The sequence below is a fragment of the Chinchilla lanigera genome, unplaced genomic scaffold, assembly GCF_000276665.1.
Source record: "Chinchilla lanigera isolate Chin_1 unplaced genomic scaffold, ChiLan1.0 scaffold00065, whole genome shotgun sequence".
Taxonomy (NCBI): Eukaryota; Metazoa; Chordata; class Mammalia; order Rodentia; family Chinchillidae; genus Chinchilla; species Chinchilla lanigera.
In genome coordinates, this window is record NW_004955466.1 from 12,465,779 (window position 1) to 12,482,553 (window position 16,775).

Consider the following 16,775-nt stretch of genomic DNA (forward strand, 5'->3'; position numbering starts at 1 on the left):
GTTTTCGTTCATGAACTTTCTGCCTACCCCTATGTCTTCAAGAGGTAATTTTCTTTTTAACAGGTTCTACCTACCTCATGTGATTGTTTGATAATTAAAAATAATGTGTAAACTAGGCTTGGTGGCATAAGCCTATTCCCAGTTATTCAGGAGGCTGAGGCAGGAGGACTACAAATTCAAGTGAGTGGGGGCAAAAATAAAGGAAGATAAAATGGGTTGAGAATATAGCTTAATGTTTCCTGTGTTCAATCTACAGCAGTGAAAAATAAAATAAAATAAAATGAATAAAATAAAATAAAACAGGGCTGAGTTTATATCTCCATGTGAAGGCTGTACAACCCCATGAATTCCAGTTGCAGCAGCAGCAGCAACAAAGGGCTTGCCTTTATCAGCAGATCAAAGTGCCTCTGGGACCGACCAGTGGACCTAGGCCCTGGCCCCCAAACATCTCCCTGGGGGTCAACCTGGCCAACAAATACAGACCAGAGGAAAAACAAGAGGAGAAGCAGAGACTGTTGGCCAGAGCTAAGAAGGAGGTTGCCAACAACATGGATGTTCCCATTAGGAGAGCACCTATCCACGGAGCAGGGCTTAATCCTGTCCACAGTGGAGAACAAGAAGGCTCAACGGGTGGTGACCAAACACGACATGGGTCCCCTCCACCCAGCTGTCCTACCTGACTTGTTTGGTAAGGTGGCGTCCCTTACTGTATCATCAAGGGTGAGACCAGACTGGGACAAGGTGTGCTCCACTGTGCCTTTGCACAGGTTCATCTGGAAGACAGAGGAGCTCTGGCTCAGCAGGCAGAAGCTCTCAGGACTGATTCCAGCAGTGGAAATGGTAGGATCTGCAGCCAGTGGGCAGCCAAGGCCCTGGATCTAAAATCTGTGCCTCACATTGCCAACCTGGAAAAGGTAAGAGCTAAAGCATTTGCCACTAAGCTGGGTGAAATAACACACTGTTGAGTTTTCTGTACATAGAAATAATAAACATCATCTTTAAAACATAGTCTATCATCTGAACCCATCAAAAAAACGATGTTGAATCTCTGGCCACAGTTAATTTTTTAAATACTCAGATAAATATCTCGTACTGTGCCTTCACCACACTTCTCCTCATGGGTTGACTTGCTCACCCAGGACCACCCCGAATGGCTCATGCCTCTGACCCGAGCTGCGACACCTCTGGGGGAAGTGGGGCGGGGTGTTCTCCTTTCTGGGTCACTCATGGCTGAGTTGTCTTTCTGCAGAGGTGTCCTGGGGGGTTTTAAAGTTTAGCCTCTTATTTCCACAGGAGGTCTCTTGTGTAGTCCTGATGTGAATGGCTTGGAGGTAATTTTTAGGAGCTAGGCTAAATGTACGGAGAGACCTGTTTTCACAGTGGGGTAAAAATGGTCTAATTGCTTGCTTTTTATTTTTAAAGAAAGGACAATTCCCTTTTGCTATTTTGCATAAAGTGGGTAGTTTGGGGTTCATCCATATTGATAAGTGGTAAAGGACTATTCATGTGAAACAACTGGGAAATGACTTTTGTGACCACGATAGGAAGAGACATGGTAATGTGATATTGAGCAGAGTCTGGATTTCCATTTTTTCCCAGGGTTGGTCTTTCCGTCTAGGGAGACACACAAATGAGCTCAAGAATCCTGATGAACTGTAGCATTAGTATTCTGAGGAAAACCTTGTTCTGGTGGTCTTGGAATAATGATGTGAAGAGGGATATAGAGGAAGTAATTAGAATGCAATCAAATACCAGCAGCTATGGTCTGACTTCCTGTGTGGTGGATTGAGGGGGATGCTTCAATTCTTAATACCGCCAGCAAGGAATTGCAGCACACACACATGTCAGGCACCGGTCACAGCTGGTACGCTACTGGGGGTACTTTCAGGAAGGAAAATAAAAAGATTTACAGGGAGCAGAAATAAATAAGTCACGTTTCTGTCTTGTCTGTATTGTATCAGGCTGAGAGATGATTTTTGTAAAGTAATCCATTTCACTGAGTATTTCTTATTGTCTTTGCATGCACAGAGGAAATGCTATCCATTCCCTTTAAGGTTTTATTCCATTCCTTCAAAATTGAGGATGAAAGGCCCTTTAACCCTCTGAGGCTGAACAAATGCCCCTCTCACTCTAGGGGGTTACTGTATCAAGATAGATTCTCATATGCTAATCTCAAGCCAACAGACCCAATTTGGGGTTATTTTATCCACCACCGAAGCTTGATTTTCACAGACATTGGAGAAATAGATGTTTAAGTTTCAGAATCAATTCCATTTAATATCCCACATGACATTTGAAGCTTAAGGGAATAAATGAAATTGCTCATGAAAGACATAAGCAAATGAAGGAGGAGATGATTCCACACACTTGGAGGAGGGTGATGGGGTAAACTCAGGGTTTTGCCTTATTTGCACCCCGGCACTGGGCAGTCAGCATGCTTGTGCACCAGCATTCCTTGTGACTGACTCATATTTAAATGAAGCAACAAAACCTAAGGTATTATGAGGCAACTCAGCAGGATTAAGAAAAGACCTCTCTGAAAATATACGTCCTGTCTCAGAAAATATAATCAGCACTGCAGCGATTTTCTTATCAGCTACTGAATTGATTGTACCAGTCTACTACATTTCAGGAAAACTTGTCGATCCATTGTCCAAATCGGTTCCACCCACCTGTGATTTACTGTTCTTTTCCACTTCTGTTCCACTGTGGCTTGCTGAGGGAGATTTTGGTGAGTGGAGAAAATAGAAATGTTAAGCTACTAATGTTTTGCTTTAGCTTTCAGAAGGCTAAAGATACTTTCAGATTATTTTGCATTCAGTGGTCACACTTTGGCAGAGATAAACCTAAGGACAGCTCTTTCTGGTGTCAACCTGAGCTGACTTGGCGCCTTCCTGGAGGCAGGTGTGTGACAGCGGGCTGAGTAGAGCATGCCAGAGTCTTGATTCCTGGTTCTGAGGCGATACATCATCAAAGCATAGAAGTCCACTTAGGGCTTAATGTCTCTCTGTCCAACAGGGCACTGGAGTAATCATTTTCGTGGCAAGAAATAATGGTTTACACAGGAGCAGAGCAAAAAAAAAGCAGGCCCGGTGTAAACCTCTCATGTCCTCCTGTCAGGACAACCTAAACGCCTCCCTGCCTTTTTCTCCCTCGAGCAGGGCTACTGGTTTTGGCTAAGTACAGGTGGAGCTGTTGAAGGGTGGGGGAACTGAGTGTCTTTGAAGAAGAGAGGGTTTTGAGGGGTGAGGTGAGGATACAGGGAAGCATGAATGTGGGAAAGGGATGCTGAGATGGAGAGGACAGAGCTGGTGGAGAGGCCTGCCTGGTACCATCTCGAGACAGAGACGCGACCATATGATGATCACGCCTAGGCCCTGGCTGGTCCAAAGGCACCCGGCCTGGGAAAGACCTCTCACTCTGATGCCATTGGCCATTGAATCCCTGTTTGTTCCCAGAGCATTGCTGTGGGAACCTATAAACTGGGTTTATGCGAAGCTCAGGCAAAGCGAAGACAGCTCTCTCAGAAGTGTGGAATATGGCCAGGTTCTGAGGCGCCCCTGTCCTGCTGAAGTCCCTGTTTGGGAGGTATCATCTTGTTGGAATTCTCTTACTCCATTTTCCTTTTGCACTTGTGTCATTCCATCCAAAGGAGTCATCTTGTACAATTAAGGATCATCTAGTATTTACCTCATCTTCTAGAAGAGAAAGGGACTGGGAACTACTCAGAGGTGTCTCAAACTAATCTGGGTATTTATTGGAAGATAATGAACCCAGCTAGGTCTTGACCCCGGGGGCTCTTGTGCCTGACAATACGTCCTTTACAAGAGAGCTCAGGAAGATGGGCAAGAGTACTTTTCAAGTCTCGGAGCTGGGTAGGAGGAAACGTAGGTTGGTTTGCTGCATTTGGCTCTGAGTGAAGCATCCTCAGAAAAGTGGCTTCAAGTGTGTTCTGTGTGTAATAAATGACAAGGAGTCCACATGACTCCCACTGACTGTACTGTGTCATCCGAGTCTGCAGATGGAATTCCAGAGGCAGCTGTCTTTGCACGATAGATAGTCCCAGTCCCAGGCTGGGAGGCTTACAGGGTCTGGATGAGCAAACAGCGCACAGGCGTGGCCTTGTTCTGCAGATGAAATGCAGATGGAGGTGAGAGGTTTTAGCATTAGGTAGCCTGAATGTGTGCCTATTTCTCCTTAGCTGCAGACTTCTGGAAAGCTCTCTTTCCTGACAAAGCCTCTCTGCTCCAAAATAGCAAGTATTGCCACCGGCCACGTGGCCAGCTCAGGTGCTTGTGTTATTCCTGTGGGGACTAGCTGGGAGAGGAGCCGAGGTTTCTGAACACAAAGTTGGCTCCTAAAGGGCAGAGCCTAATTATATTCAGCACAGATGGGGAAAATCCTCAAGAATGTCTACTTTTAGTGTTAAAATGGTTGAAGCAATAGTTCATTTGGTCATTTTTTGCCCAGCAGACAACAGACTAAACACTCCTAAATCAAGCAATTATTTTAATAATGATAATTATATTTTTCTTTGAGTGATTTGAAAATTCTTTTTTATTTTAAAAAATTAAAAAGACTAACAAAGCAACAATGAAGAAAAAATCAAAACAACACAAAAACAACAAAAATGATACATGACCTCAAAACAAAATGATAGGAATTAACAATGGTTGCTACATTACATACTGTTATCTTCAATGAAGTTGCTCAGTTCGCCAGACATAAGAATGTAAGATTGATCAAACAAAGGCAGTAACAAGTAATAAAAAAAATATCAGCAATATATGTGCACCCATGTTTATAGCAGTGCAATTTGTAATAGCTAAATCTTGGAAACAACCCAAATGTCCATCAACTGAGGAATGATGGTATTTTTTTTTAAAAAGTGGTATTTTTATTTTGATTTGAGTTTTTTTCTTTCCTTTTTTTGATAAGGTTAGCTAGGAGTTTATCAATTTTATTTATTTTTTCAGAGAACCAACTCTTTGATTCATTAATTCTTTGTATTGCTTTCTTTAGTTTTCAATTGCGTTAATTTCTGTTCTGATCTTTATAATTTCCTCCCTTCTTTGGGCTTTGGGATTAACTTGCTCTTCTTTTTCTAGAAGTTTGACGTGTAACATAAGGTTGTTTATTTGTGCTCGTTCTGTTTTCCTCTTGCTTTTTTCTGGGTTCCAGTCCCATGGAGTACTGTTTTCCTTCCTTTGACTTTCAGTCTATGGATTTCCTTTTGAGTTTTGCTTTTGAGCATTTCTTGTATACAGCATATTGTTGTATTTTGTTTTTGTCTCTTGATCCACTCTGCCAGTCTATTTCTTTTGATTGGTGAATTGAAGCCATTTACATTAATAGTTGTTACTGATATGTATTGACTTATCCTTGTCATGTTATTTTCCCACTCTTGGTTCTGTACATTCCCCCTCTGTTTAATTGCTTACCTTGCTGTGTAGCTCTTTTCTATAGTTGGTCTTGAAATTGTGGTCATTTTTATCTCTTTGTAGAATGTCTTTCAGTAGTCTTTGTAGGGTTGGTTTGGTGGTCATGAATTTCTTCAATTAATCTTTGTCATGGAAGTATCTTATTTCTCCATCAATTTTGAAAGATAGCTTTGCAGAGTATAGCAATCTGGGTTGGAAGTTGTTTTCTTTTATGACCTGAAATACTTCACTCCAAGCTCTTCTTGACTTGACGGTCTGTGTTATTAGATATATTATCATTATTTGCCTATGCATTACGTTTTAAAAAATTGATTCCCTGAACTCCTGTGAAATCATACCAAAATCAGAACCTAATCAACATCTTACATCAAGACCCAAGACTCTGTCTTCTTTTCTCATCCTCAGAAGCATCCATTATTTCTTTTTTTAAAAAAAATTATAACAATGCATCATTTACTTTCATTCATTTTAAAACTTTATATAAAGGGTAGCAGTCTACACAAAGATTTTCTGGAACTTAGTTTCATCTATACTGTGGTATTAATTTTTTTTCTGTCTTGTTAAACATAGCTGTAGTTACTTATTTTCACTGCTGGATAGTATTTCATTATATTGATATATTACTATTTATTTATTCATCCTACTGTTGGTAGGTATTTGGTTGTTTTCAGCTTTTTAATATCATACTGTTTGATGCTGTGAATATTCTTCTGTATCTCTCCTGGTATATATGTATATTTCTTTTGGGTATTATATCTAGGTATGGAATGCTGAGCTGGAAATAATTAAAATAACCAACTTTAAAAGATAACTCAGTTGGTCTTCCAGGAGCAGGTTTTTTTTTTTTTTTTTTCCAAATTTAAGCACAAGTCTTTTTAAATTTGTTAACAGCATGCAACAAGTTTATTCTTTCTGCAATCTTGTAAGAATTATATATACTCTCTTAATTATGTGAGTGCCTGGTGGGTTGTCGTGTGAGCATCAGACAACATGCAGAATTTATTCATTTTTGCAGAGTGGCCCCAGCATACAGATGTTTCTGGCATTTAACTGAGCTGGAGAGGTGCTTATCTTTAGACGAAAGTCAGCGTCCTCTGGAGGTGGCAAGGGCTGATTTGGGTGGGTCAGGATCAGTAGAGTTGGGATTGTGTAATCCCTAATACTGCCAAAAAATAACAAGCAAACAAACAGGGGTCCAGTCCTGTTGGATGGAGAAGAAGGGGCTCATGTTCAACTGCTGATTCTACACATTTGAGTTGCCAACAGCTGGCACATATGTTGCATCTTTTGCCATTGGCAAATGGATCCCACACTGAGCCAAGATTAGTATTTAAACCACAAATGACCTGCTTTACTGTGTTTTTTAACTCAAATCAAGAACACTTTTTTCCTTCTATAAAACAAGTCCATGAATTGATGAATGTAGTTGTTCCATCTAATCAATGAAAATAATGCCTCTTTTACATTAAAGCACCTATACTATACCTTTGACTTATGAACTCAATTAGTTCACAAGGACTGGTTGTAACTCAAATTAGTTGTAAGTCAAGACTGTTTTCCCATAAAAAATAATGGAAATACCCACACTGCATTCCAAACCTCCCAAAGCACCCCTTAACTAACCTTTTCATAATAAAAAAGGGATGTGTAATTTAAACTCAGAAAGGGATGTGTAATTCAATAATTAAATTATTGAAACAACAATAATTTTCCTAGTGTGTTCACCAAAAAGTTACAAAATGTGCCTAGTTTATGAGAAACAATAATTTTATACTGTATTCACCATTCAAGTGGACATCTTCAGCTTGCAGGGAGGGAGGATGAAATGGAGGGTGGTTAGTGTTTGGAAGGAGAGCCCTCTTCCATAGGAACATCAGCAATCTGGCTCCCTGGTGTCCTTTCTGTCCTTGGAAGACTCTGTAGCCCACTAGGACCTGCTTCTGGCTCCTAGATCTCAACCTTTTCTGAACTAAAAACTGGTCTAAGGATGTGTGTTTCTGTCTTTTCTTTAACACTGTTCTTTTTTATTGTGATCGCTTTCTTTCCCTTCCCTTTGTTTCTTCTTTTCTAACTTTTGGGGGACATTTTGATAGCAGTGATTGTAGTGATTATATAAAGCACTGACGAAAATCATGTCCACAAACACGCATCAGGGCTCAGACTGATGCTTCCATATGCTTTTCTGGTATTTTGAGTCTTTGTTTACAACCACTCAAGTGGCTAGCATTTGGGTCTTACCTCAAGACTTTGGTTATAAGTTAAACCTAAAATTCCAGACATAATCCAAACTGTATGTGAGGCCAGTTGTAACTCAAGGGTCCACTGGCTATTTTGAAGGACAAAAACTTGGCCTTTTTATAAGCTACCTGGAAAAGTGTAATATTTTAATGAAAACATCCATAAAAAGATACCTGTTGTGAATCCAATATTTATTCTTAGTTCAGAGTGCAGCCCAAACTCATTTGGGGTTCATTCATACTTCCAGCTAAGGGTTGGGAATCCAGGCATGTCGGGGGCAAGAGCCAGGCTTCCTCAAGGCCAGTAGAAAACAGTTCCAGGCAAAAGCAGAACTAACAAAGTGTTGTTGACAACAGGTTTGGCTGGCAGTGGAAGGCACTTTGAGAGTCTTGACCCAAGTCTCCATGTCACCAACGTCCCCTGAGAGAAACTCAGAAACCCAAAAGGAGATCACATTTGATGTGTCCATTGTCTCCCGAGGTCTGGTTGTTGTTTTATGGGAAGCTGTCATCCCATGTTACCAGCTCCTGTTTTCTTACTACACATTACTGTTTGTCTTAGTTACTTCTCTCTCCTTGTTGAGACAAAAATACCTGACACCCAAAGTTAAAGGGGGAAAGGTTTATTTAGCTCACAGTCTGTAGAAGTTTCAGTCCATAATCAGCTGGGTCCAAGGCAGAGTGGCTTGGTAGAAGCCCATCCCAGAGGAGAAACAGTTTATGGTGGCAGAGGACAGAAAAAGAACAAGGCGGAGACAAGTCTCTTTCTGTCTCTTGTATTGTATGCAGATCATAGGGCAGGTGTAGCACTCACACCCTTAACCCTAGCCAGAACTATGCCAAACCAATCAGTGGACTGATTGAGTAATCACTCATCCTTAATCCCAGTATCACACACTCTAGATTCGGCCACCTCTGAAAAAAGCCCTATAACTGCATGAGGCTTTGGGGGAACATCTAGACACAAACCATAACACTGTTTAACAGAATAACCTTCCTTGGTGCCGACTGTACTAATAGAAATAAATTCAATGAGGTCTTAAGCTATTAAAGAGTCAAGTGCAAATGACAGGCAGGGAGTCTCCCAATCAAAAATGACTATCTGAAAAAGTAAGAAAGCTTTGTATTTTAATTATAAATTTTAAAAATTACTGATCTTGGGATTTTCTTCCAAAGCATTTTACTCTAGTTCTAACACTTCCTATATTCTGCACTTCCTTCACTGCTCTTTTCACTTTTGCTAGATAGAAGCAATGTCCAGTACACAAACATCTTTTGTTCCAAAAGATTATTCATAAACTGGATGTTGAGAACTGAAAATACATTTCCCACAGAATGTTAAAACATTAAAAATAGCACTTAGACTCCCAATAGACTCTGAATACAGCAAAACTCATGTTAATAATAACATAATTATTTCTTCAGGGAAGTAAGCTCCTCCTTTCAATTCTAAATTGAGTCTCCTCTTAATCAGTCCTGGAATGGGAATAATCATGAGTGGAGCATGGTAATGGGGAAAGCCCAGGGAAATCAAGACATTTTGGAAAGAAAAAGGCAATGCTTGGGATGGCTCTGCATTTAGGCTGCCTCAAATGAGGAATTTGGAATTTAAGGAGAAGATGTCCAGGAAGTATTTCTGAATTAATGAAAGAATGTTTAAATTATGTTCTATTTGGTTCCTAGGCTTCTTTCCCTCTGTTTTATTTTATTTCTCCCCCACCCCCATTTTCTTTTGTTTCTTTTGTTCCAGGCCTCGGCAGCCTTCTAGTTACTTCCTCTTCTTCCTCGGTTAATAAAACTCCACCCCATCTTGCTATGTAAGGGAGCAGGAGGATCTCAGGGGTTCTCAATCAGATCCAGGTGTTTTCGGGAATGCTGCTGACGAGGCTGTAATGCATCCCATTTCCACTTTCAGGCCCTTCACTCCTGCAATAGGCCTTCGCCTTCCCAGGATTACAGGTGTGGACCAACAGGCCCAGATTATAGTTGAACAAAGCTCAGGCTAGAAAGTAGTTGGTGTGTATCCTCATTATGTTGACTCTGGCCATGAAGTTGTGATGAAGAATGTGTAGAGAACTCTAGGATGATCCTTCCCAGGCATTCCCATGCCTCTCTAAGCCCCTGCTCGGGATCTTTCTGCCCCTCTCTGTCTTTCTGGATCAGGTGCCTGGCACTTTGCCTTTACCACTGCCTCTGAGCCTCCCAGCCATGGACCCTACTGACATGAGATGTTACAAACTTTTTCACGGGGTTAGAGGGAAGAATTAACCTGTATTAGTCCTCAAGTTACTGTACCTAATTCATAAGTACTGTACCTAATTCATAAGTTTTCTTCATTTGAAAAAAAGTCCATTGTTTTTCTTTTTCCACTGTTTAATATTTTGTTTTTGTTTGATTATTTTAGTTGTGGGCTTGAGCACAGTAGAAATGAATGGTGGGAATTTAAGTAGACAGAGGTCACTTACAGTGTAGGCAAGGTGAACATACTTTCTATATCCCATACTGGGACTTCTGACCTTTATCCATACATGCTTATGGGGACATTGGAATAAAAGATTAACAAAATGAGATAGCTTATCTCTATATTAGATATGTTTTATCTATATTGTTATCAAAATAGTCTAGGAATGCTCTAACTATATTTGAATTACCACCATTAGAGAGTCTTTTCTTTCTTTTAGGCCAGAGTTAAAATGCAGAGACTTATATAGTAAAGTCTTATTGTTCGGTCAGTCCCAACTGTGAATTATAGCAGTTTTCAGAGACTTTGAGCCATTAGACTCTTGACAAGCAGTTTGCAAAGAGTTGCTCTCGATCCAAGGAATCTTTAAAAAGTATAAATTTCCTGCGGCCCTGTTAGGTCTGGTTTGGGGATCTGCATTTTCATTCCTAATGGGATTCTGAGAAGAGTTGAAACTCTGCAGCCGCTGCTAATGCACAGTGACTCTCCCAGCAGAGGGTCACTGTGTGGGCCCCTTGAGGGAGCGGCCTGGGCCTGCAGGGACGGACAGGCCCTGGGGAGGCTTTGGCCGCAGGGGCTCCTTTTGAAATGAGGTTCTTTGTTAAAACGGGCGCAGTCTTTACAGATAATTTAGGCTGCTCTCTTGAAAGATAACTTCTGGTGCCAGTAGGAAAAGGGCGAGATTTCTTTCCATGTACGGGCCTCCTAGAGTGTGCCAAGTTGAGTATATTTAGGTCCTATGCTGGGCAGAAGGGCTGGGTAGAGAAGGAGCTAGCAGCCATCAGCTAGCTTCAAACTTGTGTGCATGTGTAGGAATACTGGAATCCACAGCCCACCAGGGCTGGCGCCTTTGTGATACCTCTTCCCTGTGAGACTTCTACCCACTGATTGTCATGCTCATGGCTTCTACATAGCTCTTCTTTAAGGCATGTGCCCTCAGAGTTTCTCTATCATAGAAATAGATTTCCCCAGGATGGAAATAGTTGGAGGAAGACGGTCTTGTACAAGTTTATTCTATAATCCCTCTGATAATGGCCCTTTGCATAGCCTTTCTCCTTTCACTTTCCCCTATAATATACATATAACAAAATCAAAAGCAGTAACAATCCTCTTTCTATATCACTTTAATTTTCAGGGTTTGCCAGGGCTGGGTGTAGATGGAGCAAAGGAATCATGACTTATAACAGATGCGCTATTCTTACATTACCTGAGCTTGAGGTACCAAAGGGAAACTTTGGAATCATTGACATCCTGAAAGTGTACATCTGAGGGTCTATTTTCCACCTTGCTTCTTCTTCCTACCCCATCTCCAGCCTACACGCAGGAGAAAGGCAATTGTAATGCCTGACAAGGAAGCGCTCCCCTGGGGAAGTCTGTCAGAGATGGTATGGTTCTGTCTTTGGCCCCAGCTGCAAGGGGAGAGTGTTGGTGGTGGGGTGGCAGTGGGACCCTAGAGGTGTTGCCCTTCTGCTCTTCTCCTGTCCAGAACTGAGTCTTTTCTTTTGTGCTTTTTGTAAACAACCCCTGGGGGCGCAGAGGAAGCGTCCCAAACCCTTGGAGGGGGACTACGGCCTGTTAGTCATTGCATCGGAGCGTCTGTCAAGAGTAGTGTTACATAGTTGGTGATTCTAAATGTTGAGTAAATGGTAATGACTATTCTACATTTTGGCTTTGGGCAATTAAAGATGGATTATTTTTCCTTTGTAATTTTTAAGATTATCTTAGCAATGGCCTCTGTGACCTTCTTAATCCCCTCAGAGATCAAATTTGAGCCTTTGGAGGGAGAATAATAGTTATTTTCACATAGAATGAATGAAGCCTCACAGCCTGTCCTTGTGGATGAAAGGTCTACCTATTCATTCTTAGCAGCAACTCTTGGCCCACCCCTGATGAACTGAGACTAGCACAGGGCCGCGGAAGTCACTAGCGGAGGCAGCTTTAGCCCTAGTCCCAGCCTCCAGCTGAGCTTCCTGGACCAGGGCCAGTTGCAAACACTATTTTTTTTTAATCTGCAGAATGGGATAAAAATACCACTTCACTTATGGTTGGAGACAAATGCATTAAGCAATTAGAATAGTGTCATGCTTGAAAGTGTGGGCTCCAGGTCCAACTGTCTGAGTGTGGGTGGACACCACCTTCGTCATTCTTACTTATATATTCTTGAGCAAGTGACTTAATCTGTTACTGCCTCAGGTTCTAGCACAATGAAACTGAGTTCCTCAGTTCCTCCCACATGGGGTTGTTGTGAAAAGTATGATGAACTTACATATACTGTATACACCAGAGCTTGGGACAAAGTAAGCTCAGGAAATGTTAGTTTTGAGTTGACAGCAGAGAGTCACTGGATGATTTCATTCAATGATCATTATCATTTTGCCAAGTTAAAGATGTACCTACAAATTTTACCTGTGATTTCTGTGGCCCATGCCTCAGGATAAGCTGCAACTACAATTTTGACCGTAGCATTTAGAATTTGCTTGCAGTTGAGACTGGACAAGAGCTTTGGAGGAGTCCACTATTATTTTCTTTCCCTTTAGTAGTGGGGACAGTTGAGGTTTTGTCTGTAAGCTGAAGTAGCATAGAGGGCTGCTGAGAGGCTGGGGCTTAGTGAATGGACTTTTGATCTAGATTGGAAGAATATGTATATTTTCTTTGGAAACTCCTTGTTTCATTTTTTCTTTTTATTTGATTTGTGTGTGTGTGTGTGATTGTGTGTGTGTGTGAGTATGTCACATGCCCTCAAACAGTATGATACTGATATTAACAGTTTAAAGTAGGCATTGACAAGCTATGACCTGTTGACCAAATCTTGCCTTTGGCCTCTTTGTATGGCCTATGAGCTAAGGAATGTTTTTTTACATTTTATTTTTTTATTTTATATTTTATTTTTTATTTTCTGGTACCAGGAATCAAACTCACGATCTTGTGCTTGCCAGGCAGGTACTGTGCTGCTGAGCTAAATCCCCAGCCCCTGTTTTTTGCATTTTAAGAAGGGTTCAGAGGAGAGGGGAAGCTAGAGCAGACAATGTGAGAAAGTTTCTCAACTCTGGTTTAAAAAATAATGATGTCATCCCCCCACCCCCTGCCCTGACTGTGAATATCTATCTTACCAGTGTCCTTGAAACTCCTGGGTATCTCTTTCAGACCACACGGTTTCTCCTCTCCAGAACTAGCCGCTTTTCTGAATCTTGTGTTATTTTTCCTTTACTTAAATGTAAAAGAATCATATACATATATAAATATATAAGATATTGTTCATGAAGTATGATAAAATATGATAAATTTTACGTAAAAATCATTACAGTAAAAGACACGCTGCCATAATCCCCCCTCAAACTACTCCCCCTTGCTTCAAACACATTTATCCCATCATTCTTGCCACCTTCTGAAACAGCTGCGGAAACCTTCTTTTGTGAGTGTCTTTTAGTGACTGCCTCAGTATCTTGAATTAGTTTGAAACATTTATGATAATTTCTGTCAAATAAAAACCTTATAGTGTATCTACATCCATCTCATTCACCAGCTGTGGCACCGTGTGACTTCTGGCTCTTCCCCAAAGTCAAAATGACCATGAAAGGTAAACTTTTTGAATGAATTCAGGACATCAAGGCAGCCAGGACAGCACAACTAAAAAGACTCATGAAGAAAACTTCCAGAACTGCTTTAAAAAGTGGCAAGAGGGGCTGGGGATTTAGCTCAGCGGCAAAAGCGCCTGCCTGGCAAGCGCAAGGTCGTGAGTTCGGTTCCTGGTACTGGAGAAAAACCAAAAAAAAAAAAAAAAAAAAACGTGGCAAGAAGGGTGGGATAAGTGTGTTTGAAATGAGGAGAATTTTTGAGGGACAGTAATGACTATGTATCTTTTACTGTAACAAACAAAAATTTTTAAAAATTCACGTATTTTTTTATCACACCGTGTATTTTATTTTCTTGCTCTACATAAACGGAATGACCCTCTATATTTTCTCCCATTCCATGCCTATTCTCGCAAGATTATGTTTTCTCCCTATTATTGCATGTTTTAACCTGCATGGAGGTGTACAGCTATAGTTGATTAATTTTCTTGCCACAGGCTTCCATATGTGCAGTTCCATGTACATTTACCTGTTCTCCTAGTGAACACTTGGGTTGTTGTCTGGTTTCTTTTTCCATGATGAACATGTTACCAGCATTCTTATTCTTACTTCATGGTGCACTTATATAAGAGATTCTGGACACATGAAACCATTAGGTCAAAAGTTAGTCATCTTCAGCTTTACAAGATGACATGGACAGTTTTCCAAAGTGATTGTATCCATTTCTTTCTAGTCTAGCTATTTAATACTACAAACTGATTTACTCCAAGGTGAGTGGCTGATGCCAACAATTTCACTGTGCTCATATTTTATGGGCCAAGAAAGTGGAAAGAACTTGGCTGGCCAGTTCCTGTCTACTTCATGGGACTGAAGCATAGTGTGCTGGGGATGGACGATCCACCGCTGGGAGGGCTTCTTCCTCACTCCTATGTCTGCAGCTCCGTTCTCTCCCCTCTGTCTCCACAGGGCATCTTATTCTCCTGGGCCTGTCCACATGGCTTGACTTCCTCACACAATGGTGGCTTCTGAGAAGTGTGACTTCTTATTCGGTGACTCAGAGTTCCAAGAACTGAGGTCCCAAGAGCTTGGAAGTGAACGCTGCTGGCCTTTTAAGACCTGGACCTAGGCATTGCATCCCATCACTTCTCCCACATTCTTTTGGCCAGTGTAGTCACAGTGCCTGCCCAGAATCCAGGGCAGAGGACGCAATACTCCGAATCTTGTTGGGCAAGTGCAACAGGTAATGATCTGTGGCTGTCATCTTTAATCTACCCCACAGTCCTTTCAATAAGGTATGGGAGATTGTGTTGCTACACATCCTGTTAACATTTATTGTCAAATTTCAAAATTTTTTTGCCAACCTGGTGGGCATGAAAAGACAGAATATTTTAGAACATCATTTATTGAATTTTTACTGTGCCATAGGAACAAGGATGAATGATGGTAATTTTTTTCTTCTTCATTTAAATCTTAACCACAGACATGAGGAGTAGATATTATTACTTTCACAGAGGTTAACTAACATGCCAGAGGTCATAGAACAAACAAATGCCAGAGTGTAAACTGGAACAGAGATTTACCGCACTTCTAAGCCTGTGCTGTTAATTTTTCCTTCTTATCCCAAGATGGGAGCTGGAATGATGGTTTGAGTAAGAGCTTGAACAATAAAGAAAACGTAAAACTATCAAACCATGATAACTAAGTAAAACAAAATAATAAGAAAACATGACTTAAACATTTTTATTCATCTATATGGGAGTGCCGTCTCTTCCTTCCTATCAAGCAATAAAACAAAAAATTTATTCTAGAAGAAAAAGTCAAACAACACCTCCTCCAAAATCTAAAACATTTAAATGATTGATAGGAATTGGTCTTACAGTTTTTAAAGAAGGATTGCGGATGACCTCAGGCTGTGTTGAGCTCAGGTGAAGAGACAGATTTAGTCTTTTTATCAAATCAAGGCAGCGCTGCAGCTTCTGTGGTGTGGAAAAAGTAACTTCCACCATGCGTGGGTTCCCAGGCTACGGGAAAAACCTGGAGATACACACAGATGTCTTATGGCGATGTGACCTAATACATTTTCTTGTCCTGTTTTATTCCTGATAAGGATTCCTTTGTCTCTGGGTAACATGTATCTTCTTGGATGTATCTCAGAAATAACTCATCAGTTCAAGACAAAATGCTTTGTGCAACCATGTTAGTTGCTTAATGCCTGGACTAATTTTTAATGAAATCAAACCACTTGGAATCAGTTCTTAGGTACAGTACTTCCTCCCCAAACTTCAGTCCCTCTCCGGGACTGAATTAATCTTCCCCATCCTGCTATTCTTAATATGTGCTTTACCAGGTGTGCTTTTCTTGTTCTGAGAACCCTTTGAAAAGACTCAAACTCATTTTCCTCACCTTCATTGCATTTCATTTAAAAAATATATTTAGGAAGAGTATCACAGCCATACTCTTCTTCAAGAAGGGGATTCATCCTTAAAAAAGCATGGATAAGTGATACCATTATGGTGCAGACACTATAGAGTGCACTTTTCCAAGCTAAAATGGTCATGGCATCACGAGGTGGTACAATCTTATGGGATCAGTGAGGTTTATGTAGTCATTGACTGACACTGTTATGAGGTACACGCCTATATTAAAAGGAATTGGCTCATGTGATTATGGATTTTACTTCATCTGATATATTGTATTTCATTTTAACCAGCTTCTATTTCATTAAAAATTAGTCTTTTCAATTTTCTGTGTGTATCCATTGCTTTGAATGTTGTTCACAGTGGTTAGTGTTAGAGCTTGATCTGTAATAGCTAGCTAAGTCTAAATATCACCTCAAAAGGATCAGATGTGGGTTATGTATGGGTCACTCATTTTTTGTTTCAGTGTCCTTTCATCTTCATGCATGGTTAGTGATTCACCAGTCTGGCTTTATTTTTTGTTGCCCTGTTATTAGCTGAAAGCTGGACAGAAAAACTTTAGTCATAGAGAAAATCTCCAGCTGCTATCACACACACACATGCACACACACACACACACACACACACACACACACTAATTAATGGCT

General features: G+C 40.8%; 1 long non-coding RNA gene across 1 annotated transcript; it reads left to right on the top strand.

Moving 5' to 3' along the window:
• Window positions 1-791: 791 nt before the first annotated feature.
• On the top strand, window positions 792-16,452 carry LOC106150172. The gene is made up of 2 exons (XR_001236824.1): window positions 792-914; window positions 14,678-16,452. It is a non-coding gene; the product is annotated as an uncharacterized LOC106150172 (long non-coding RNA).
• The last annotated feature ends 323 nt before the right edge of the window (window positions 16,453-16,775 follow it).